The 26,735-nt window shown below is 39.6% G+C and overlaps 1 protein-coding gene across 1 annotated transcript in view; it reads right to left on the reverse strand.

Moving 5' to 3' along the window:
• HACD2 (3-hydroxyacyl-CoA dehydratase 2) overlaps nucleotides 1-26,735 on the reverse strand; it is a 117,976-nt gene that overhangs the window by 60,614 nt on the left and 30,627 nt on the right. The window lies entirely within an intron of this gene.

A 26,735-nucleotide genomic window follows, 5' to 3' on the forward strand; every position in this document is an offset into this window, starting at 1 on the left:
TAACTCCTATTCTAATGAAGCCTGCTGAAAGGAGAAGATCATGTTCAGGTCATTACTGAGGTTTATGACCATGTACACCACTTAGGAGTACTAAGATTTAGAAATATATATATATATAGATAGATATAGATAGATATAGATTGGCTAACTCCTAGGGAGTGTGTATATGTATGTATATATGTATGTATGCATACACACACACACACACACACACTCTCCCTAGGGGTTAATCTATGTTTTTTGCTTCTCAAATCCAACTTGAGAAATACAGAACAGATTATTTACTCACACCAGGTACTACAATACTATCATATTCTGTTGCCAAGGATGGAATGGTGGTGGATTGCTATATTGGCTCGAGACTTCAATTATCCAAATCTTTTGTGGCAGCCACTAATAGTCACTTATTCACTGTGCATTTTCCTTCTCTTCACTAACAGAGCACTGATCTGTAGCAGTGCACCCTGCTTAAGCACTAGCTTCCTTGGAATCCCCTGCAGCTGGAGGCAGCCAGCGGCCCAAATCTGACCAATGAGGGACTGAGAGTTTCTGAAGAGCCTTGCTGTGCAGCCCTTTCTGCCTGGAATATGACAAGATACCACGTAACTCACCAGAGAGGCCTTCTAACTATGGGATTACATGTACCAAGACAGAAGTCCCACTAGGGATGGTAGAACAGAAAGACAGATTTCTGGTTATATGGAAAAAGAAACCCTTATTTGGTTAAAGCACAGTAGTCAGAATTCTGGCATATATAGTCAAATGCAATCCTACCTATATAATTTCTTTTACAGTTGAAAAAACAAACCCCAAATCTGAAGGAGAATTTGGGAAACTTAAGAGATCAAAGTATATAAAGAGTGTGGGAATAGGTAACACTTTTTTTTTTTTTTTTTAAAAACTTCATTTGTCTGAGATAGAGAGAGAAAGAGGGTATAAGCAGGGTGAATGGCAGGCAGAGGAAGAAGTAGGCTCCCTGCTGAGCAAGGAACCCTATGCGGGATTCAATCCCAAGATCCTGAGATCATGACCGGAGCGGAAGGCAGACACTAAACCGCCTGAGCCACCCAGGTGTCCCCAGGTAACACTTTTTTAAAAGAAGCTATTTCAGTGATACTTTTCAGCCACAAAGACTAATGGCATCAATAAGAAAGAAGATGGTGGAAATTTGGTGTCATAATTCCTTCTGGTTAACAGTTTTTTAAATCATCTATAAAACCAAGTTCATTATCTCAAAAAAAATCACTAGTATTTTATGTCCAAAAACAAAACAACAAAATCTGCTTTCTTTTGCAATTTTGACATATGATATTCATGAGCATCTTTTAAAAACATCTTTCTGAAGCCAAAAATATGGCAACTCAATGCCAGGTCAAGATCTAGCCAATATAAATGCAGTATTTACTGAAGTATTTAACTATCATAAATAGTTGGTTGCTCTTTCATAAACCATTTTTCTTTAAAAGTGTTGGAACTGTGATTACCCCTCTCCCTCTACAGATTATCTTAAGGGAAAACTTTAGCATAAGCATCATACTCTATCTAAACAAATCAGTCACAGATCTAAGAGGAAATGTTCCATGAAAAGAGGTGTACACTCCAGAGATCTAGGAAATATCTATTTTACTTGATTCTTTATGGTAAATAATGTACTATGAAGAATCATCTCTCTTTGAACTCCAAAGAAATTGTAATAAATATTTATGGACTGAATGTGTCAATGAACTGTAAGAATAATGAACACAGGACCCATATCCCAAAGCAGGCTGCTGCAAAGTTAAGGAGGAAGTCTGCTCCAGGTCAGAGTTTCAGAGTGCAGAGGGTTATACTTTCCTCGTGGTATGTCCTGGAAGCTAAGGCTTCTCATCTGTAGGTGGAGTCTAACCTGAGAGTCACCAGCTCACTCTATTCCTATGATGGCCACATATTCCTAAAGGACTTGTCAAGATGGCCAGAAACTCTGTAGTAGGTGCTGTGTTAGATGAAGCATTACTTTAGATTATTCAGAAGTAAAGAGAGAAACATATAAGGCTATATTGTTGCCCAAACTACAACAATACTAAAATCTACTATTTATTGAGAGTATTCTCCACATCAGTCATGGTGCTAACATCCTTCATTTATATTTGCTAATCTACTTCTCACATACTCTAATAAGGTAGGGACTATTATTTTCCTTAATGTGTAACAGAGGGAAGTGAGATCCAGAGAAAGTAACTCATGTGAAATTGCACAATGGTAAGTGGTAGAACCAGAATCGGACCAGGCAGTCTGGTTCTAGAATCCCTGCTCTTAAACTACTATACTACTTCCAACCATGGGAAGGAGAAAATAAGGCAAAAAAAAAAAAAAAAAAAAGGCTGTGATGATTTTTAAATATGCTCCCAAATTATGTGATAGTCCTCCTTTCAAGAGGTAGAGCATAATTGCATAATTTTCTTGCCTTTGACTGTGGAGCTGGACCTAGTGACTGGCTTCAAACAAATAGAAAAAATAGAAGTAGTGGTGGCTGACAATAGGAACTAGATCATAAAAGGCACCGTGGCTTTCTCCTTGCCCTCTCTCTAGGATCATCCACTCTGGGGGAATCCAGCTGTCACATTATGAGGGACATTCCAGCAGCCCTATATGGAGAGGATCAAATAGTGAGGCTGAGGCCTCTGGCCAACAGCCATGTGAATGAGTCATCTCAGGAGCAGATCTTCCAGCTCCAGTCAGGTCTTTAGCTGACTGCAGTCCTAGCTGACATCTGAGTGTAACTACAATAAGGAATGAGCCCTCCCCCTGCCCCAATGGCTCCTGAATTCCAGACCCACAGAAACTATAAGATGGGCAATGTTTGTGATTTTAAACCACTCGGTTTTGGGGTAATTTTTAATGTATCAATAGATACAGAACATTTCAGCAGAACCATATTTTCAGTATGAATTGTATTTAGGTAAGCTATAAATTGCATAATTACTTAATGATTTATTTATTTTTATATATTCATTTACTTTTCAAAGATTTTATTTTTAAGTAATCTCTACACTCAATGTGGGACTCAAACTTACAATCCAGATGAAGAATCAGATGCTCTATCAACTGAGCCAGCCAGGCACCCCTACTTAATGATTCTGAGTGTCTGTTTCTGCTTTGGAAGCAATAGCCATTTTGATTTTCACAGAAGGGTGGAGTGACATATCCTTTGGGTTCCTTCAAAGGCATAATGAACTGAACCAACTTTTTTCTAAGATTCTACTCAACTTCACAAAAATAAACTAATATATGTTAAACATATATATAATGTACAAAGAGTATTCCCACCCTAGATTGTCACATATCTTTTGCTTTTTCTATTTTCTTATAAGTCAATAAGGAAACAATACATTCCAGCTCCAACTATCTATAAGAGCAAGCTGTCTATGGGATTCCTGACAGTCTATTCAAGGTGCTAATCTGTCATTATTTATAGACCCTTGATTCCTTTCTGAGCAGCTGTCACTAACAGACAACTTAGAAGTTCAAAACACTTTATTCAATTCAACTCCCTCCTGGAATTATTAGTCATGCTCCTCAAAGCTACGACTGTGATAAAAGCGAATGATGAACCAAGTCTCAAGAAGCCTGTGAAAAAGAGCTACCATTAAACACACCAAGATTAGCTGATGTTCACTGATTGATATTTCTTTAAAACCTTCATTCCTGATCATTCAGGTCTTTTATTAGGCTGAAAGCTTTCTGGGGGTGCTGCTTGCACCCAAGTTTTAGCTGTTCGTGGCTTTCAAGTCCCCCTAGAGCTATCATTTGGGAACTCATGTATGCTCAGAAGACAAAATACTGGCTACTCTTGGGGTAGAAGGGAAAGGGAGAGAGCAGCAAGTTGGCTTCTAGTTTATAAGAATTTGATACTCTGGCTACCCCATTCTCCTTTGGCCCAGGCTTTAGAAACGGCACTCTGGCCTCAAGCTGCCCCAACCAAACTCAAATTCTCCAAAGGAAGAAGAGCAGAGGCATGACCAAGACACACATCTGGCAGTGAGGGCCAGACTAGAGTCAGACTAGAGTCTGAGAACAGGCAATACACAGGGAACAAACAGGGAAGGAAGTGGGAAACGAGAAATGGGAGAAAATGAGCAACAATGAGGTGGTAGGAGAAATAAAGGGAGGGGGAAAAGCATGAAAAAGAGAAAGAAGGGTGAGAGAGTTTCAGGGTAGGACATGAAAGCAAAAAGAGAGGGGATAAATATAGAGGCAGAGAAAAAAAGTCCCCTAAAGGAAAAGAGAAAGAGTGAGCAAAAAGTCAAGGCTTACCTCCCAGGTTTCTGATTCCGTAACCTGTGGAAACTGGTAATGCTATGAATAGTCCAGCAGAGGACAGGAGAAAGCACGCCTGGCATACAGTGATGAGTTAAGCTTTATACATGTTGAGTCCGAGGTTTCTGCAGAGTAACTAAGTAGAGATGCCAAATAGACAGCTGGGACAGAAACACAGGAGATAGATGTGGTCCAGAAGTGAGTATGTGGGGGCCACTGAAACCCAGAGAAGATAGGAGGAGGTCACACATAGAGAATGTATAAGAGAAGAAAAAGAAGGCTCAGGGCCAAAGCTGAGGGAACACTCACATTTGAGGGGCAGAGGGAGAAAGAAGAGCCTGTGTATGAGGCTAAGGACAGGAGCAGGTGGCCTAAGGCCAGCAAAAGCTGGGAGAGAGACTGGGCGGGTAGATGAGTTAGTTGCCCTACTGTGAGGGGCAGCAGGAGAAGCGTGTCGTTGGAGTGCCAGGGTTCCATCAAGCTAAGAGAGCTGAGGAAGAACTCTGTGAATACAGAGGTGAGTTTGTTTATAATAGAAAAGGGTTCCAAAATGTACTCTCACCTCCCCTGTGCTCATAGACTGCTCTGATCTTACCCTTCAGGCAAAACTTTCATCACACTGTGCTTCATGCCTGTGTCCTTGGCTTGAGAGGAGGACTGGGTATTTGTATTCTCCATGTTTAGTCAGCGCAGGGCCTGGCACCCAGCAGAAACTCAATAAATGCTTGGAGGTGTTCTGAAGGGCAACTGGGAAGTATGCATTAGTGAAAGTATTAAAATGTGCTATTACTCTGAACCTATTTCTATGAATTTATCCATAGAGACTAATCAGAGCTATGCAAAGATTTAGCTACACGTATAGTTTTAATTTGCACATTTTAAAACTACCTACATATTCAACAATCAGAGCACTAAATAAAAACCACAAGACGTCTCTACGACCATACTATGCATCCTCCAAATAGCTACACAGAGCAACAACACCGGATCAATACAGAACATACATCCTCAGTATAACTGAAAGACATAGACTACTACAGGCACAAATCATCTGGAAGTAGAAAAACAAACATCAAATTCCAGCTGAGCTATCTTTTGAACTGCCACTGCAAACCTTTGTGGAAAGTGGGGAGTTTGGACAAAACACATGGAAAAGAGAAAAGAGGAACAGAGGGCCTAAACTTGAACTAAAATCACCACAGAAAGAGGAAGTCCACGCTAAGTACAAAAACATTTCAGTGTTTTTTCAGAAACACCCTGTCAATGAGAACACCAGCTAGAGGGGAGGGGCTTACGTCCATGGGACTTGAGGGGCAGTCCCAAGAAAACACTGCTTCTGGGAAAAAATGGGTAAAAAAGGAAGGGAAAGGTACCTTCTAGTGACCAGATGGTGAAGAAGAAAAGAGAGGGGAAAATTCAGATTTCTACAATACAAATTAGAGCTAAAACAGTTGACGGGCATGCAATTTCTCCCTCTGATAACCTCCTCAAATAAAGAAGCCCCTGAGTGAAGGGGCTACATTTCACTGCATTTACTGATGAAAGTTTTCTCCAACTAGGAATCTCAAAAACGAACTCAAGCTTCCAACCTGTTTCACAAAGTGAAGAGATGAAAGTAATTTACAACTATGCAAAGCTATTATCAGAAGAAAACAAAAAAAGATCAAAACATTTCAGCTAATGAAAATGCACTCCACAAAATCAATCACAAGGAAACTTAAACACAACACTCCAAACTGAATTAAATATGCTTAAACAAGCATTTGAGGGATATGAAAAATTATTTTTAACAAGAAGTTCAGAACCTAAGAGAATAGAAATGGACAAAAGCAGGTAGAAGCAAAACAAAAATTGATTGACTCAGGACAGAATGAAAGAAAAAGACAAAATCATACCTGAAATGAAGACTAATTTCAAGGTGATCAAAGAATAGATTCAAATGAAAATTTAATAAAGGGCACTGACGAAAAGAAGCAAAGCCACCAAGAGAATGAAAATGAGGTTAAGTAAAAGGGATCAGAGAAAATGTTGTTGGAACAGAGGGAAAGAAGATCCAACATAGAGACATACCCCGTTTTATTGTGTTCTACTTTACTTCACTTCACAGATGTTGGTTTTCCACAAATTGAAGGTTTATGGTAAGTTCTACTTTAAGCAAGACTATTGGTGCCATTTTTTCAACAGCATTTCATCATTGTGTCTCTGTCATTTTCTGATAATTCTTGCAATATTTCCAACTTTTTCATTATTATTTTACTTGTTATGGTGATCTGTGATCAGTCACCTTTGATGTCACCACTATAATAATTTTGGGGCAACATGAACAGTTGCCCATATGGCATGGCAAATTTAACTGATAAATGTTGTACGTGTTCCAAATGCTCCACTGTTGGGCCGTTTCCCCGTCTCTCTCCCTGTCCTCAGGCCTCCCTGTTCCTTGAGATACAACAGTATTGAAATTAGGCCAACTAAAAACCCTACAATGACTTCTAAGTGTTCAAGAGAAAGGAAGAGTTTCTCTCTCACTTTAAAATCAAAAGCTAGAGGGGCACCTGGGTGGCTCAGTGGGTTAAGGCCTCTGCTTTTGGCTCAGGTCATGGTCTCAGGGTCCTGGGATCGAGCCTCGCGTCGGGCTCTCTGCTCGGCAGGGAGCCTGCTTCCTCCTCTCTCTCTCTCTTTGCCTGCCTCTCTGCCTACTTGTGATCTCTGTCTGTCAAAAAAATAAATAAAATCTTTAAAAAAAAAATCAAAAGCTAGAAATGATTAAGTTTCACGAGGAAGGCATGTCAAAAGCTAAGACAGATCAAAAGCTAGACCCCTTGTGCCATTAAGACTTAGCCAAGTTGTGAATGTAAAGGAAGAGTTATTGAAGGAAATTAAAAATGCTACTCCAGTGAACACATGAATGATAAGAAAGCAAAACAAACTCATCACTGATAGAGAGAAAGTCCAAGTGGTCTGGATAGAAGGTCAAGCCAGACACAACACACCCTTAAGCCAAAGCCTAATCCAGAGCAAAGTCCTAACTCTCTTCAATTCAAGAAAGGCTGAGAGAGGTGAGGAAGCTGTAGAAGAAAAGCTGGAAGCCAGCAGAGGTGAGTTCATGAGATTTAAGGAAGGAAGCCGCCTCTGTAACATGAAAGTGCAAGGGGAAGCAGCAGGTGTTGATGGAGAAGCTGCAACGAGTTCTCCAGAAGGTCTAGCTCAGATAACCCATGACGGTGGCCACACTAAACAACAGATTTTTCCATGTAGGTAATACAGTCTTCTGTTGGAAGAAGACAGCATTTAGGACTTTCACAACTAGAGAAGAGAAGTCAATGCCTGGCTTCAAAGCCTCAAAGGGCAGGGTGATTCTCTTGTTAGGGGCTAATGCAGCTGATGACCTGAAGGTGAAGCCAGTGCTCATTTACCATTCCAAGATCCTAGGGCCCTTAGGAATTATGCTAAATCTGTTCTGCCTGTGTTCTGTAAATGAAACAACAAAGCTTGGATGACAGCACATTTGTTTACAGCTTGGTTTACTAAGTATGTCAAGCCCACTGTTGAGACCTACTTCTCAGGAAAAAATATTTTTTTTCAAAGTGTAACTGTTCAATGACAATGTACCTGGTCATCCAAGATCCCTGAAGGAGATAGACAATGAGATTAATGTTTTCATGCCTGCTGACACAACATCTAGTCTGCTGCCCATGGATCAGGGAGTAATTTTGACTTTCAAGCCTTAATTTTTAGGAAATACATTTTGTAAGACTACTGCTGCCATAGGTAGATCTGTGTCTGATAGACCTGAACAAAGCAAATTAAAAACTTCCTTGGAGGATTCACCATTCTAGATGCCATGAGAACATTCGTGATTCACAGGCAGAGGTCAAAAGAACAGCATTCACAGGAGTTTGGATGAAAGTTGATTCCAGCCCTCATGGATGATTTTGAGGGTCTAAGACTCCAGGGGAGGAAGTAGGTACGATGTGGGGGGAACAGCAAGAGAACTAGAATTAGAAGTTGGGCCTGAAGATGCTGCGATCTCATGATAAAACTTTAATGGATGAAGTAAGGGTTGCTTCTTTTGGATGAGCAAAGAATGTGGTTTATTGAGATAGAACTAATCCTGGTGCTGATGCTGTGAAGATTGCTGAAATGACAACAAAAGGCTTAGCATAAGACATAAACTTAGTTGATAAAACAGCGGCACGGTGTAAGAGGACTGACTTCAATCCTGAAAGTTCAAAGGGTAAAATGCTATCAAACAGCATCACATGCCACAGAGGAGCTCTTTGTGAAGGGAAGATTCAATCAGTGTGGCAAATTTCACTGTTGTCTTAATTTTAAGAAACTACCACAGCCACCCAACCTTCAGCAGCCGCCGCCCAGATCAATCAGCAGCCATCAACACTGAGGCAAGATCCTCCACTAGAAAAAAGATTACAACTCAAATGATGGCTAGCATATTTTATCAATAAAATATTTTTACTTATTTTTTAAAATGTTTTTTAAAAAATTTATTTATTTGAGAGAGAGAGAGTGTGCTAAGTATGTGAAATCAGGAGTGGTGGGTGGAGGGGTGAGGGGAGCTGCAGAAAGAGAGGGAGAATCCATGGGGCTGGATTCTCGGACCCTGGGATCATGACCCGAGCTGCAGGCAGACATTTAACTGACTAAGCCACTCAGGCACCACAGCGATGAAGTATTTTTAAATTAAGGTATGTATATTGTTGTTTTAGACATAATGCTAGTGCGCACTTAACTGACTCAGTACAGTGTAAGCATAACTTTTATATGCACTGGGAAACCAAAAATTCATTTAACTCTTCTAAATTGTGATATTCACTTCAGTGCAGTGGTCTGGAACCAAACCCACAATACCTCTGAGGTATGCCTGTGCATAGATTTGGAGTCCCTGAGAAAGAAAAACAGAAAAATGGAACAGAACTAAAATTTAAAACTATAATCCAATAAAGCTTTCCAGAAATAAAAGGCCTGAATTTACATATCAAAAGGGCATACTAATAATGGTCAACTCTACGGCATATCCTACTAAATGTATTAGACTTTAAAAATAATGAAAAAATTCTCAGTGATGTCAGCAAGGGTAAGAATAGGATTATTCAGTGCTTATCCCCTCAGAAAAACATTTGAACAACAATCTATGAACAAAAATACCTTCACAAGATCTGAGAATTCCAAGTGAAGGATTACAGTATCTGGCTGAAGCAGAGACATAAGAAAACATTCAATGAAGAGAATAGGAAGGGCAGTTTCACATTACCTATGTCACCCCAGTCTCAAGCCTGGGCAATACAGTGTGGAGAAAGATACCCTTTGTTGTTGGGTAGGGTGAGTGAAGTAAACACCCAACTTTATCACAGCACTAGACCTGTGCCTGTGGCCCCACCTGGAGAACCCAGCACTGGACTAGGCCCATCAACTTGGGCCCAGGCTTCAGGCCCATCCCAGGGCCAGACAGGGCAATGCAGCCTCAGCTTCCAGGCTGGCCCCTGTGGACCCAGGATCCAGGCCCGACACAGCAGTCCCAGGCACCAAGCCCATTCTGGAGACCCAGATTCAGACCCATCCTAGTGTGCCCAGGCACCAGACCCACCTTCCCACTAACCTAGGCATCTGGCCAGTGTGCCCGACTCCAGTAGCAAGCTCCTATGCAGACCCCCATTAGTCAGCCTGCCCAGAATCTCTGACCAGGTACACTGGTAGAGGGCTTTCCCTGTCAAAGCCAGTCTATAAACACAGGAAAAAATGACTAATTCTTCAAATGCACAAACATCAATGCAAAGCCACAAGGGTCCTGAATAATCAGAAAACACCACACCATCAAAATAACAAGATAAAGTACCAATAATTGACCCTAAAGAAATGGAAAATTATGAACTGACTGAAAAAGAACTCAAAATAATCATTAACTTTAAACATAAATGGATTAAAGTCTACAATGAAAAGACAGACTACATGGATAGAAAGAAAGATTCAACTATCTGCTGCCTACAAGAGACTTGCATTAGCTTTAAGGGTGAGAGTGAAGGAAGATATTCCACGCAAATGGAAACCAAGAGTGCCAAAATGTATCAAATAGACAGTAAAAAACTGTCACAAGAGACAAAGACTACCATATAATGATAAAGGAGTAAATTCATCAAGAAGATAAAACAACTGTAAATATACGCACACCTAACATTAGAACATCTAAATATATAAAGCAAATAATAACAGAACTGTAAAGAGAAATAGATAGTAATACAGTAAGAGTAGAGGATTTCAATATCTCACTTTCAACAATGATAGATCATCGTGACAGATATCAGTAAGAGAGCAGAGAACAGTTACAACACCGTAGACCAAATGGTCCACATATACGAATACAGAACATTCTATCCAGCAGAATACACATTCTTTGCAAAGTGCACATGGAACATTCTCCAGATTAGATCATAAGTTAGGTCACAAAACAAGTCTTAAAAATGTAAGAAGACTACAATCATATTAAGTATCTTTTTTTGACCACAATGGTATGAAACTAGAAACTAGTAACTTTTACAAAAGCAAACTTGGAAAATTAGAAACCAAAATGGAAATAATATCTTGAGTCAAATGACAATGGAAACACAACATACCCAAACTTATGGGACGCAGCAAAACCAGTTCTAAGAGAGAAGTTTATAGCAATAATGCTTATATTACAAAAGAAGATCACGAATAAACAACCTAACTTCATGGAACCAGAAAAAGAATAAACTAAGGCCAAAGTAAGCAGTAGGAAGGAAATAATAAAAATCAGAGCAGAAATAAATGAAATAGAGACTAGAAAGGTAACACAAAAGATCAATGAAATGAAGAGTCTGTTTTCTGCAAAGATAAAATTGACAAGCTTTAAGACAGACTAAGGGAATAAAAAAGGAAACCTCAAATAAATAATATCATAAATGAACAAAGAGAAAGCACAATTGGTATAATAGAAATATAGAGGATCATCATAAGAAACCATGAACATTTATATGCCAGCAAATTTGATAACCTAGAAATAATGGATAAATTCCTAGAATACTACGCACCAGGACTGAATTGTATAGAAATAGAAAAATCTCAACAGACCAATAATGAGCAAAGAGAATGAATCAGTAATCAAAAACCTCCCAAAAAAGAAAAGACCTGGACTTGATGGCTTGGCTGGCAAATTCTACCAAACATTTAAAGAATACCAATCCTTCTCAAATTTGTCCAAAAAACTGAACAGGAGGGAATACTTCCAAATTCATTTTATGAGGCCAGCGTCATCCTGACACTAAAGCCAAGAAAGGAAACTGCAATAAAAGAAAATTACAGGCCGAAATCCCTCATGAACACAGATGTATAAATACTCAGCAAAATACTAGCAAGGCAAATTCAACAGCAAAAATGGGATTTAGCTCTAGGATGAAAGAACGGCACAATAGATGCAAATCAATAAATGTGATATACATTAACAAAATGAAGCATAAAAATTCTATGATAATCTCAACAGATGCAGAAAAGCATTTGACAAAATTCAAAAGCTTTTCATGACAAAAACTCTCAACAAATTAGGTATAGAAGAAATGTATCTCAAATAATAAAGGCAATATATGACAAGCCCACAGTTAACATCATACTCAATGGGAGAAAGCTGAAAGCTTTTCCTTTAATATGAGGAAGAAGGCAAAGATGCCCCTTCTTACCACTTCTATTTACTAGAGTACTAGGAGTCCTAGCCAGAGCAATTAGGAAAGAAAAAAAATAAAAGGCATCCAAGTCAGAAAGGAAGAAGCAAAATGGTCTATGTTTGCGACATGGTCTTATATATTAAAAAAAAATTTAAAGACTCTACCAAAAACCTGTTAAAACTAATAAATGAATTCAGTAAGGATGTAAGATATAAATTCAACATACAAAAATCTGTTGCATTTCTATACACTAACAACAAACTTTCTGAAAAAGAAATTTTTTACAAAATCCCATTTATAATAGCATAAAAAAATACTCACTATAATTTTAACCAAGGGCATGAAAGATCTAAAATTATAAATCTATAATTTATAAAAATTATAAAACACTGATAAAAGAAATTAAAGACACAAATAAATGGAAAGATATCCTGTGTCTGTGGATTGGAAGAATACTGTTAAAATGTCCATACTACTCAAAGCAATCTACAAGATTCAATGCAACTCCTACCAAAATTCCAATGGCATTTTTTTTTACAGAAATAGAAAAAAAAATTCTAAAACTTATAAGGAACCTTAAAAAGACCCCAAATAGCCAAAGCAATCCTGAGCAAAACGAACAAAGCTAGAGTTTTTGATTTCAAAATGTACTTCAAAGCTACAGTAATCAAAACATCACAGTATGAAAACAAAAACAAAACACCAGCATGGTATAGTCATATAAATAGACACATAGACCAAAGTAACAGAATAGTGAGTGAGTCCAGAAATAAAGCTATATAAATATGGTCAACTGATCTTTGAAAAAGGTGCCAAGAACACACAATGGGGAAAGAATTCAGTGTTGAGAAAACTGGATAGCCACATGCAGAAGAATGAAACTGGACCCCTATCTCACACTATACACAAAAATCAACCCATAATTAAAGACTTAAATGTAAGATCCAAAACTATAAAGCTACTAGAAGAAAACATAAGGAAAAAGCTCCTTCACACTGATATGGGCAATTATTTTTTGGATTCTTTTTAATTCTATGCAATCCCATTTGTCTATATTTTGTCACCTGTTCTAAAAAGCTTCTTCACAACAAAGGAAACAATCAACAAAATGATGAGACAACCTATGAAATAAGACAATATATTTGTAAACCATACATTTGATAAGGGGTTAATAGCCAAAATATATAAGGAACTCAAACAATTTCATACCAAGAAAACAAGTACACAATTAGAAAATAGGCATCATGTCACTTATAGGAGGAATCTAAAAGAGTTGAACTCATATAAGCGGATAATAGAACGACAGTTGCCAAGAGCTGGGGAGATGGGGGAAATGGGGAAATGTTGGTGAAAAGGTACAAAGTTTCAGATATGCAGGATGAATAAGTTCTGGAGAACTAACGTACAGCATGGTGCCTATAGTTAATAATACTATATTGTACGATTAAAATTTTCTAAGTAGATCTGAGTAGATTTTAAATGTTTTACTACCGAAAAAACTACGTGAAATGATTGATTAGCTTAATTGTAGTAATCATTTAACAGTATATGAATATATTAAACCCTCATACTGTATACCGTAAACATATACCATTTTTATTTGTCAATTATACATTAATAAGAGTGAGAAAAAAATTCTTAAGGCTTTCAGGGAAAAAGACCAAATAACTTAAAAGAGCAAAATAATTAGGTTGGCATCAGACCACTCAAGAGAAACATATATCAAGGCAATAATGGAGCAGCATTTTTAAGAAATCCGAGAGAAGAAAATTGTGAACTGGTGATTTTACATCTAAACCGGTCCTCCAAATATTAAGGCTACAGAAAAAGTCTTAAGCATGTATGAGCTAGAGGAATACTGTGCCCACAAGCCTTTCTTGAGAAGCTACTTTTTGGGAAGGGCAATCTGACACTGGCCCTGAGCATTCCTGCGCATTCCTGTTGGGTAAGCCAAAAAGGAAAGGCAATGAAGGCTTTCTACCTAGGTCGCTTCTTACGTTCTTGTCTGCATGGAGTACCTGTGAGGAGTAAGGAAGCATCTACTCAAAGGCAAAAAGCAAGCTGCTTCTGCTCACTATGAAACCAGTAAATTCCCATGCTCCACGTTCCTCCACTGCATGCTCTTCATACCCACTGGTCACAAACGAGCCTCCTGGCTTACGAGTGGGGTGCTAGCTGAGACAGCCCTCACAGTCCCTGACACTGCTAGAAGTGAGTTTCCTCCAACTAAAAGATGACAGGACAATGAGTATTTAGCATATTTAAGAACAGATAAGACCAAGACAAAGGGGAAGACAAGGCAGAAGAAATATAGATATATATTCCATGTTTAGACAAAGCAAAAATAATGTAATTTAAAAAGCTGGGTGAAGGGAGTGGGAAAGATGGAAAGACAGAGGCCAGAGGCGGGGGCAGGAGACAGTTTTAAAAATTGAGAAACGAGGTCACAGAAGTATAAATAAGAAAACAGAGAACTAGCGGCACGTGGGTGGCTCAGTCAGTTAAGTCAGTTAAACAGCTGCCTTCAGTTCAGGTCATGATTCTGGGATCTAGTCCCTCACCAGGCTCCTTGCTGGGCAAGGAGCCTGCTTCTTCCTCTGCTGCTCTGCCTGCCACTCCCCCTGCTTGTGCTCTCTCTCTGTCTTTCTGGCAAATAAATAAAATCTTAAAAAAAGGAAAGAAAGAAAGAAAGAAAGAAAACAGAGAACTAAGGGCTTTTAAAAAGGTATAAACACAGGGGCACCTAGGTGACTCAGTCAGTTAAGCAGCTGACTCTTAATTTCAGCTCAGGTCATGATCTCAGGGTCGTAAGATGGAGCCCCACATCAGGCTCTGTGCTGAGCATGGAGCCCACTTAAGATTCTCTCTCCCTCTACCTTCTGCTCATATGCTCTCTCTCTCTCTCTCTCTCTCTCTGTCAAATAAAGAAATCTTAAAAAAAAAAAAAGGTATAAATGCAAAGGTAACCATTACAACAAAACCTTCTAAATACTAAAGCAAATAAAAGAATAAAAACAAAGCAAACACATCATGTAGGTAAACACAGCAAATATTACATGAGATATGTGGCGATCATAATTTCAGTGTGACAGAGTAAGTCCAAATATCTGTCATAACAGTAACTGTGAAGGGGCTTAAGTCACTTATCAAAGGAAAGAGATTTTCAGACCAGCTCACAAAACAAGACTCAACCTCTGATTAATACAAAATGATATAGAAAGGCTGCAAAAGAAGACATTTTTTAGCTAAAGGTCACAATTCATAATGAAGATTTAACAGTTACATGCATCAAAGGTAGTTTAGCAAAGGTAGTTGCTAAAGCAGAAGCTATAGGAGAAAGAAGGAAAATCAGAAACACATTAATTATTAGAGGTTTTAATATTCTCAATCTCAGAGCAAAAGAGATCATGTAGACAAAGAATAACGATACAGAAGATCGAAAAAGAAAAAATTCCCAAGTGACCTTATGTACAAATACTGAATTTTACACCTTGATAGTAAATATGAAGTAGGAAGAGTGTATTTCTTCAAAATTGGTTGTGGAGAAAAACTGATCTGGCGATTATTTTATTTTATTTTTTTATTGAGTAAAGAACATTATGAATGTCAAACTGGAAGTCCTAGCTACTGCAGTTAAGAAAATCCAACAAACCCTCTAAAGTATACAGATTGGAAATGGAAGAAATAAAATCGTTTTCATTCACAGATGACATGACTGTCTATGCAAAAAGTCCCCAAAAATCCATAAAATCACTCCTGGAACAAATAAACAAACATAGCGAGGTTGCAGGGTAAGAGGCTAATATAGAAAAGTCCACTGCTTTCATACATACTAGCAGTGAACAACTGTAATTTGAATTTTAAAGGGCCATTTATAATAACATCAAAAAAGGGAAATACTTAGGTATAAATCTAACAAAACAATTTGTATGCAGAAAGCTACAAAACAATGATGATAGAAATCAAAGAAGAACTAAATAAATGAAGAACTATTCCCTATTTGTGAACCAAAAGATTCAATCTTCTTAAGATATCTGTTCTTCCCAACTTGATCTACAGATTCAACACAATCTCATACAAATTCTCAATAATCTATTTTGTAGAAATTAACATACTGATTCTAAAGTTTACATAGAATAGTAAAAGACCCATACAATACTGAAGAAAGAACAAAGCTGGAGGAATTATACTACTGAATTTCAAGATTTACTATAATCAAGACAGTGTGCTATAGACAAAATAATAAGATGCAGATCAACAGAATACAACAGAGAGCCCAGGAATAGACCAATACAAATACAATCAACTAATATTTGACAAGAGCACAAAGATAATTCAATGGAGCAAGGATAATCTTGCTAAAACAACTGCACATCCATACGCCAAAAAAAAAAAAAAAAAAAAAAAAAGAACGTGGACACAGACTAGGTGTCTTTTACAAAAATTAACTCAAAATGGATCATAGACTTATCTGTAAAATGCAAAACTATAAAATGTCTCGAAGAAAACCTACATGAACTTGGGTTTGGTGATGAATTTTTAGATAGAACATCAAAAGCAAAATCTATGAAAACAAAACAGTAGTTAAGCTAGATTTTATTAAAATTAAAAACTTGTGGAGTGGGCGCCTGGGTGGCTCAGTGGGTTAAGCCGCTGCCTTCGGCTCAGGTCATGATCTCAGGGTCCTGGGATCGAGTCCCGCATCGGGCTCTCTGCTCAGCGGGGAGCCTGCTTCCCTCTCTGTCTCTGCCTGCCTCTCAGTCTACTTGTGATCTCTCTCTGTCAAATAAATAAATAAAATCTTTAAAAAAAAAAAAAAAACTTGTGGAGTGCCTGGGTGGCCCAGTTGGTTGGCATCTGCCTTCAGCTCAGGTCATGGTCCTGGAGTCATTGGGCTCTCTGCTCAGTGGAGAGCCTGCCTCTCCCTCTCCCTACTGCTCCCCCTCCTCACTCTCTCTCTTTCTCTCGGTTGAATAAATGCATAAAAATCTTTAAAATTCGGGGCGCCTGGGTGACTCAGTGGGTTAAGGCTGCTGCCTTCAGCTCAGGTCATGATCCCAGCGTCCTGGGATCGAGCCCCACGTCCGGCTTCCTCCTCAGCAGGGAGCCTGCTTTCTCCTCTCTCTCTGCCTGCCTCTCTGCCTACTTGTGATCTCTGTCAAATAAATAAATAAAATCTTAAAAAAAACTCTTTAAAATTTAATAAATAAATAAATAGGATTAAAAACTTGTGCTTTGTGAAAGACACTATTAAGAGAATGAATAAACATGTCACAGACTGGGAGAAAATGTTTGCTAAGTACATATCTACATATGTATCCAAAATATAATAATGCTTTTTTTTTTTTAAGATTTTATTTATTCACTTGGCAGAGCACTAGCAAGCAGAGCAGCTGGCAGAGGGAGAGGGAGGAGCAGGCTTCCTGCTGAGTGGAGAGCCTGACATCCCAGGACCAGAGGATCATGACCTGAGCAGAAGGCAGACACCTAACTAAGTCACCCAGGCACCCCTATAATAAGAGTTCTTAAATCTCAACAAGAAAACAGATGACCCAATTACAAAATGGGACAAAAGATCTGAATAGATACCTCATGAAAAATCATACATAGATTGTAAATAATATGAAAAGATATGCAATATCATCTGTCATTCAAGAAATGAATATTAAAACAAAAGATACCATTACATACATACTGGAATAGCTAAAACCCACAATACTAATTGCTGGCAATGATGCAGAGCAATGGACACTTTCATTACTGTTGGGAATGTTAAGTGGTACTGCCATTCTGGAAGACAATTTGGCATATTCCTATAGAGTTAAACACAGTCCTATGACACAATCTACTGATTTGAAAATGCAAAAATTTTTTTTTGTGTGTACATGAAAGCAGCACATGAATATTTACAGCATCTTTATTCATAATCATCCCAAATTGGAAGCAACCAAGATGTCCTTCAATAAATGAACAGATAAACAAACCCGTACATCCATACAACGGAATACTATTCAGAGATCAAAAGGAATGAGCTATTACGCCATACAAAGACATGGATAAATCTTAAATGCAGACTGTTAAAAGAACATAGTGAGATAGAAACTATTCTTGACAGAAAAAAATTACTGGAAAGACGTTTGCCATGAATGGAGAAGAAAACAATCCTCTCCCAGGAAAGCTGTACAGAGCTATAAAAAAAAAAAAAAAAAAAAAAAAAGACATACCACTATCATACAAATATTCCTAAGCATTCTTGCTCCATCTATTATTTATTTAACCATTCAACTCCTGCCACAGAGTCATAAATCAAATAATTCTTTTGCTAAAGAGAATTCAAACTTTCCCCTTTTGGCTCAATGGAATTTACTCAACTCAGTCACTAGATGGGGTTTCCAGCTTCCTTGAACTAAACTTGCTTTTGAAGCTAAGAACATAAATGAAAGGTTTATCGACTTTAGACTGTCTCAAGCCATCTCACCAAAGAACTTCTGAGGAAAAAAATTTTCTTTTGGCCTGGCTTTTAATAAAGCAAATTAAGCTTATTTTTAATTTTAAAGACACTATGGTGCCTTAAAAAATATATTTATATGATAATTTCCTTCAGGGTAATGAAAAATTTCCAGTTTTTCATTACCTCTGATATCCAGAGAAACATCCATTTCTCTTTTTTTCTGGTACTTGATCATTCCTCAGTTTTAGCTATTGATTCATTACTATCTATTTTTATTAGAAGTCCTCCAGATCTGCCAAGAGAAAAATTTCCTTACTGATACAAGGCTGCCATCTAGTGATAACTATGGGTAAAAGCATACCATAGAAAACGTGTGTGTGCTCATCTATTTCAATTCTGCTTCGAGATGTGGCTTTCAAAATGCATCAAGCAGAAAAATTCCTGAAACTACAGTGCTTGAAACAGTACTGTTGAAATAGTTTCCTAATACTAATACATAGGTACATTGAAAGATCTAGCCTACCCTTCTTTTCTATCACTACTCAGATAACTGAAATTCATCTCTGAAGCTACATTAGTTTCATGGAATGTCAGAACATCAAGTTACAGGGAATGTTAGAAACAATGTTACCTAGTTCAACCCCTAGTTTTCAGATGTGAAAACTAAAGTCTAAAGAGAGGACACCTGACTTGCCACAAAACTAGTAGAGTTTCCAGTTGGCCTGGTTTGCCTTGCTCCTGAAGGACTGGATGCTACAATATTATCTTCCAGAGAAGATACTTTAAATATCTCAGTAACAGGCTTCATTCAAAACTAATCCCTAGTTGTTCCTACAAGGATGGAAAGAGGGTAAAATTCCCTGATCAGGGCTCTCTTCATGGCTTTCCCTTCTAAACCCTGACAGGGCACAGACGCCTTCAGAGATCAAGTTTTGCCTACCGATCATCAAGGCAGGAGCTGCTACAGCTCATTGAGTACTGGCCACGTGCCAGGCGGTGCACGTGAGCTCTGGAATAAGTTTCCCACCTGCCCTGCTCAGGCACTTTGGGCTCCTAACGAACATGCTCTATTTCTCCTTTCCCTTCATCTCGGTACATTCACACGGAGCAAGGAACAACAGACGGAGCTAGGTGTTCCAGGCAGAGAGACTGCACATACAAAATTATGGAGGTGTGAAAACACAAAGTTTATTCAGAGAACAAGTGTTTTAGCTTTGGGCACCAGGAGCAGAAGTTGCAGGTGCTAAAACTATCTGTCCTTCCTTCACTTCCTCTCTGGAGGGGACGAGGCAAAATTTGATCAGGAGGCAACAGAATGAATAAAGAGCCAAGGCAGGAGACCAAGCTAGGCTGGTGTATAGGACTTGACTGATGTGGGAAAGATTATGGTTTGACCATGGCCATATGATCTTCATATAGGCTCTGGTTGTCAGGACATTGAGAAATGACTGTACCTAACAAGTGACAAAGGCAGAATTGCGAAGATGTGAGGGTTGACTTCGGTAACCTCCTATCCCCATCTCTAACCCTCCCGCTACTCCCCAGAACTCTCCAGGGGGGTGCCTTAGAAGCCTCCAGGCAGGGGAGACAGGATAGCCTGTTGGGAAAGGTTAAGTCCATTTTCCCCACCTCTAAAGGGCTCCTTCTCCCCTTTGTCACTGCTACCATGAAACATGCCTTCAGGCAGTTTAGTGAATCTGAACATGAATCTAATTCTGAAACATTTTTATTCACTTTTGTGAGGGCATCAGAAAAATGGGCTGGAGAGGGATGGGGGGTTCCCAAGGCTGAGCACACTAAGAACAGGATAGAAGACAGCAACTGTGTGATTGTGTCACCTCTCAGTAACAAAAGGGGAGGTAGATGACAGGATCTAGAGTTTGTACTTTGGGGATCTGGGTATTTTTATACTGTCTGTATTTTGATACGCATTCCCTTTCTTCTCTTCTTCGCTATTTGGTGAAGTTCATTTAAAAAATGTCAACTAGGGGGCGCCTGGGTGGCTCAGTGGGTTAAGCCTCTGCCTTCTGCTCAGGTCATGATCTCAGAGTTCTAGGAGCAAGCTCGGCATCAGGCTCTCTGCTTGGCGGGGAGCCTGCTTCCTCCTCTCTCTCTCTGCCTGCCTCTCTGCCTCCTTGTGATCTCTGTCTGTCAAATAAATAAATAAAATCTTAAAAAAAAAAAAAAAAAAAAGAGTCAACTAGGGGCGTCCAGGTGGCTCAGTGGGCTAAAGCCTCTGCTTTCGGCTTGGTTCATGATCCCAGGGTCCTGGGATCCACCCCCACATCGGGCTCTCTGCTCAGCAGGAGGCCTGCTTCTCTTCCTGTCTCTCTGCCTGCCTCTCTGCCTGCTTGTGATCTCTGTCTGTCAAATAAATAAATAAAATCTTTAAAAAAAAATGTCAACTAACCTAAGTGGAACCTAAGAATTAGCAGTCTTTATTCACAGGCATAGCCCTGTGGACTGGGCAGGTATAGGGATGGGAAGGAAACTCCAGGTATACGAATCCAGAGGAACGATCCTTCCCCTCCAGGATGCTTTCTTTCCAGAATTCTCTTCCACTATAATAATATGGAGGGTTCTGGGTCTGGTTTTAATAATATTTGGTGACAGTTCCCCCTCACAATACTGCACTATAAGTAACCGCTAAAAGTTTGACCTTGTCAAAGTGGGAGGGGGATAGAAGTGTTATAGTTTGATGAGGATTTAATTCACTCTAATTGGTGGAAGGGAAAAGATTTCTGGTAGGAGATGTGGTTTTTGGTGCTCATCTCCCTAGTAGTTGCTCCTTTTCCTCCCTGGCACCATTTGTTACCTAATAAAGTCAGGTATGAAGCCACATCCTACCTACTAATATAAATACAATTGCACATTTCTTAAAATTCACTTCTTAAAAATAAGTAAATAAAAGAAAAGGTGTCATTAGTTTGAGAGAGGAGTGCAAGCTGGCCCATACAGTAAATATTTGAAATCACAGATCCAGAATATCTTAGTAAAAGGCTCTGTCCTTGTCTGTTGAGGTTATCAAAGTGCTAATACTCAACATTAAACATAATACCCTCTGGGCTATGACTGAGTTTGTTTTACACTTTTCAATCAAAAGACAACTTCCAAAGTTATTGATATTGACAGTATAATTTCTGACATGAAGGTTAAAACCAGTGCACCAGGGGCGCCTGGGTGGCTCAGTGGGTTAAGCCTCTGCCTTCAGCTCAGGTTATGATCTCAGCATCCTGGGATGGAGCCCCGCATCAGGCTTTGCTCAGTGGGGAGCCTGTTTCTCTCTCTGCCTGCCTCTGCCTACTTGTGATCTCTCTGTCATATGAATAAATAAAATCTTAAAAACAAAAACAAACAAAAACCAGTGCACCATGTCTCACCAAGAGTATCTTCAGCTCCAGTCCCTCTACCTCTCCTTTCCACCCCAACAAAAAAGGAGAAGCACCTGCTAGAGTTAGCTGAGAGCCACCCCATGTCCCATATACCTCTTCCACATCTAATCTGAAGCACAACATGGGAAAATAAGTAATGACTTCCTTTAGCACAAACTGCCCCACATGAATAACGAAACCAGAACTGTTCTCTATGGCCTTATAAAAGACAGGTCTCAAGTGTTTGTTTTTGTTGTTGTTGTTGTTTTTAATTTCTCATTTCCAAAAAGAAAAATGTTGCATAAACATAAAGCACTACAGACCTTGGGTTGAGGGCTGCAACCACAACATTTAAGAAATACTTGTCTCAGAGAAAAGCAAATACTGCATTATCTCACTCATACATGGAATCTGAAAAAAAGAAACCCCAAACCAAACCCACAGATAGAGGACAGACTGGTGGTGGCCAGAGGGTGTGGGTGGAGGAAATGGGTGAAGGTGGTCAAGAGACGCAAACCTCCAGTCAGAAGATAAGTTCTGGAAAAGTAATGTATACCATGGTAACTATAGTTAGTACTGTATTTTAGATTTGAAAATTACTAAGAGAGTCATCTTAAAAGTTCTCATCACAAGAAAAAGAACATAACTATGTGAGATTATGGGCATGAACTAAATTTATTGTGGTCATCGTTTGGCAATGTATACATTTATCAAATCATTATGTTGTACACCTAAAACAAACACAGTGTTAGATATCAATTATATCCTACTTAAAAAAAGAATACATCCCCAATACATGTTCAAAACCACCCCCAACCCCAAAAAAGAACTCTTGTCTCTACATTACCAATGGAGAACAAACCACCAACTTTGAAATAATTGGGGCATGGGAAACCTTTTGCATGGACCGAAGGCTTGACTTCTTACAGAAATGAGTCCCTCATACAGAATTTTTATTTATTGTTTCTGTAAGCTATGTGTACCCAGTTGCACTGTCACAACTATGAACTAGAGGCAGCTCTAACTTATAGTAGGACTAAGTGGTCCTGAAGCACTCACTTACATAGAAATTTTAATTTAAGAAAACTAAGAATGTGGAAAAGTTATGCTTATATAAATATTAAATATCACATTATGGACAGTAACTCAATGTTGCTTTAGTTAATAATCACATTTGGGGGGGCAGTTTTCAGCATTGCCATGTTTTAGGCACTATGCTAAGTATTTCTCATGCATGTCCCTTTCATTTGCACAATGACCCTATGAGGTGGGCACCATCCCCCTCGAGTTGATGAAGAAACAAGGTGCAGAGCAAATGAGTCACTTCCTGAAGTCACACCACTAATAATTAACCAGGTCTGACGAAGGTCCAGACTTTTCACCTACAGTACATAAACTAAACAGTCTGTAAAATCGGGCTCCAAAACAAGTTGTTTGTTTTGTTTTGTTTAAGATTTTATTTATTTATTTGACAGAGACACAAGCAGGGCGAGGAGAGGGAGAAACAGGCTCCCCTCTGAACAGAGAGTCCAATGCGGGGCTCGATCCTAGGACCCTGGGATCATGACCTGAGCCAAAGGCAGATGCTTAATGACTGAGCCACCTAGATGCCCCATTCTTATTTTTTAAAAGAACTGAAAACACTTTGAAACAAGTGTTGGAAAATGTCACCAGGATTTGGTAAGATTATGATCAAATGTTCACTGAGCTCCCACTAGGCACCCTGTATTGCTAGATTCTGGGATACAGAAATCAATAAGAAATAGTTCTCATTTCTCAAAAAATTCAGTGATGTTGGTGGGGGACACCGGTACAGTGACAGGCCATAATACATGACAGAAAGTCTAACAGGGAGATACAGGATATTACAGAAAGATGAGGAATGGTACTTAATCTAGCCAGTGCGTGGCAGGAAGTTTACTGGAGGAAGAATGGTGAAGAGTTGCCAGCCGAAGAGGGTGGGCTGCTCATCCCAGACAGAGAGCAGAGTCTGGCATGGACTAGAGGCAAGAAGTAGGGTAGTAGTATGGTAACAGGGGAGACTTGCAAAAAAGGTCCAGGTGGTTGAAGCATGGAGTGAGAGGCAAGGCACAGGTAAGGCTGGGGAGGCGGGCAAGGTCCAAATCATGAAGAATTTGAAATGAGTGAAGGGTTTTAAGCAGGGAAACAAGCTCAGAATTATCCTTTAGGGGCACCTGGGTGGCTCAGAGGGTTAAGCTTCTGCCTTCGGCTCACATTATCTCAGGGTCCTGGGATCAAGCTCCACATCAGGCTTTCTACTCCACAGGGAGCCTTCTTACCCCTCTCTCTCTTGCCTGCCTCTCTACCAACTTGTGATCTCTCTCTCTCTGTCAAATGAATAAGTAAAATCTTTAAAAGAAAAAGAAAAAAAAAGAATTATCCTTTAACTAAATTAAATCCCTCACAGGCTATGTGAAGTATGGGCTTAGAGTCACACAGCCCAAGGTTCAACTCCTGGCTCTACAGCTTATTAACTGTGAACTTTGACAAGATACAAAACCTTCTAAGGGGGCACCTGGGTGGCTCAGTTGGTTAAGCGTCTGCCTTCAGCTCAGGTCATGATCTCAGGGTCCTGAGCTCACTGGGGAGTCTGCTTCTCCTTCTCCCTCTCCTCACTGCTTGTGCTTGTGTTCTCTCTCTCAAATAAATAAAATCTTAAAAAAAAAAAAAATTTAAACCTCTAAGCTTTAGTCTTGTCACCAGTAAAATGGGGGCAGGGGGTAAATGAGGTAATGAATATAAAGCACTGGAACATAGTAAATGCTCCATAAAGGGGAGCTCTTATTATCGCTGATAATATTAAAAGACTAGAAGTTCAGGGAGACCCCCAAGGGAGCCTAGATGAGGTACACTGAGGCCCTAAATAGCGGTGAAAAAAACTGGGCAATCTCAAATAGATGCAGGAAAGAGAAATGATAAAATGTGATGTCCACCTGGCTACGGGAGTAAGGGTTCGAGGGGTGGAAGAGCGGTCAGTGAGCTCTAGGTCTAGGTTAGGTGATTAAAGGCCAGTGCCTGGTGGTGCCCCTGACAAAGAGAGTAAGGGAGGCAGAACAAGCCTAAGAATCTGACTCATATGGAGGAGGAAGTGTGTGTTTGGAAGTAGATTGCCAGCAGGTAAAGGGATGATCCGGAGTCTACGGTGCAGAGGAAGCTTGGAGTTGAGAAAAGGGGGTGTCACAAGTATCTCACAGCATGAGAAGAGAAGAGATCACCCACAGAGGGCATATTGAGTCAGAAGAGCAAAGAGTTAGGTCAGGCTCTCGGAAAACCCACAGTGAAGAGTCAAGGAGAGAAAGAAAAGCCCCCAAAGAAAGAAGAGAAACACAAAGTACAAGAAGAGCCAGAACAGCTCAGTGTAATGGAAACTGAAGGAGCAGGACCTAATGGAAGGAGTCATCAGTAGTGCCCACGTAGTCGAGAAGTTCAGTAAGTTCCAAACATCCTCAGAATTTAGCAGAAACTGTTGCTGATTTTAGAACAAAGGGCACTTTTACTAGGACAAGGAGATCCAACTGCTGGTCTAAGGTATTAACAGGAGTGAGGAAGTGGAAAGCGTCCACCACAAATCTGGTAAAAGGGAAAGAGAGGAATTAAGTAGTGGTAAGGGAGGAATGTAGGGTCAAAGATTAGGTTACAAATTATTTTTAGGATGGCATACCCTGGGCATTTTGTGAGAAGGAAAAGGTGGATGACAGAGAGTGATGATGCAGGAGAGAGCATCACTGACAGAGCAAGGTCCTTGAGGAATTAAAAAGGAATTTTTAAGTATCCACTATGTGTCCAGGCACCACGCTAGGTCCCGGGGACACTTGTCCACAAACTGTCAGAGCAGAGTATGGCATGAACACCAGTCTGGAGCGCATCCATCCAGAGGAGCTCAGAAGGGGGCCCATCTGACTGGGGCTTTCCTGAACCCAAGCTTGTGCCTGCTCACCTTTCTACTCTCATTGTCCAACCCCGGGCCTGGCACCAACCTGCCAGGCATTCGGTACTGTTCCAGATATGAATGAATACATAGACTGGTCAGAAACTTTATTTCTAGGGGCAGAAATTTTACAAAGAGGTATGAAAACACATTCTAAGAAAAAGAAAATTGGGGCACTAAAATATAATAAAATATGAATTAAAATGTAGCACACATGCTCAGAAAACATGCACCTACAGAAAGCTGAAGGTTAGGAGAATGGGGAGAATGGAGCACAAGGTTTAATCACATGGAAAAGGCCTGAAATGGTTCTAGGACTCTCTCTGGCCAAATGTACCCCCTAATTTGCAAGCTTATGCTTAAAATTTATTTAACCATCTAAGAAGGGACAAAACTGTTCATCTCAAAACTGCAGATAAAGGATTAAAAAGGAAACGTGTGTGAAATGATACATCAGCTAAAACCACTTTACTGGTTATGTGACACAGCCCAGGTTCCATAACCTCTGAGAAAGCAGACCGTGTGGCAGATGAGATCCCAAGCCCTTTTCAAATCTCTTGCTCAAAGGTTCTGAAGCAGTGCTTCTTAGCCTTTTGGGGATCACATACTCCTGTGGGAACCTAATGAAAACTATATATTCTACCCAGACACCCCTCACATAAGTATAGACACAAGCACACAAAATTCCACAAATCATGAGAAACCCCTGACTGTAGACCTTCTTCCTAGCAGGAAATAAGCCAAGGTCAGCTGTTTATAATGAAGATGCTTGTTCTTCCTTAAAATTAATGGAACCAGGTATCAGAGTGACGCTGCAAGACCTACAGGGGATAGCTTGCTACGTGTCCACCTATGTGTCCTTCTGAACCAAGCCTCCTCATCTCTAAACTCCACAGTGCCAAGCACTGTGCCCTGAATGTAGTAAGTACCCACTTAATTTGTGAATTAAGTTGAAACATGGTTCTGGAGTTTTCAGA

The sequence above is a fragment of the Mustela nigripes genome, chromosome 2 (assembly GCF_022355385.1).
Source record: "Mustela nigripes isolate SB6536 chromosome 2, MUSNIG.SB6536, whole genome shotgun sequence".
NCBI classification, from domain to species: Eukaryota; Metazoa; Chordata; class Mammalia; order Carnivora; family Mustelidae; genus Mustela; species Mustela nigripes.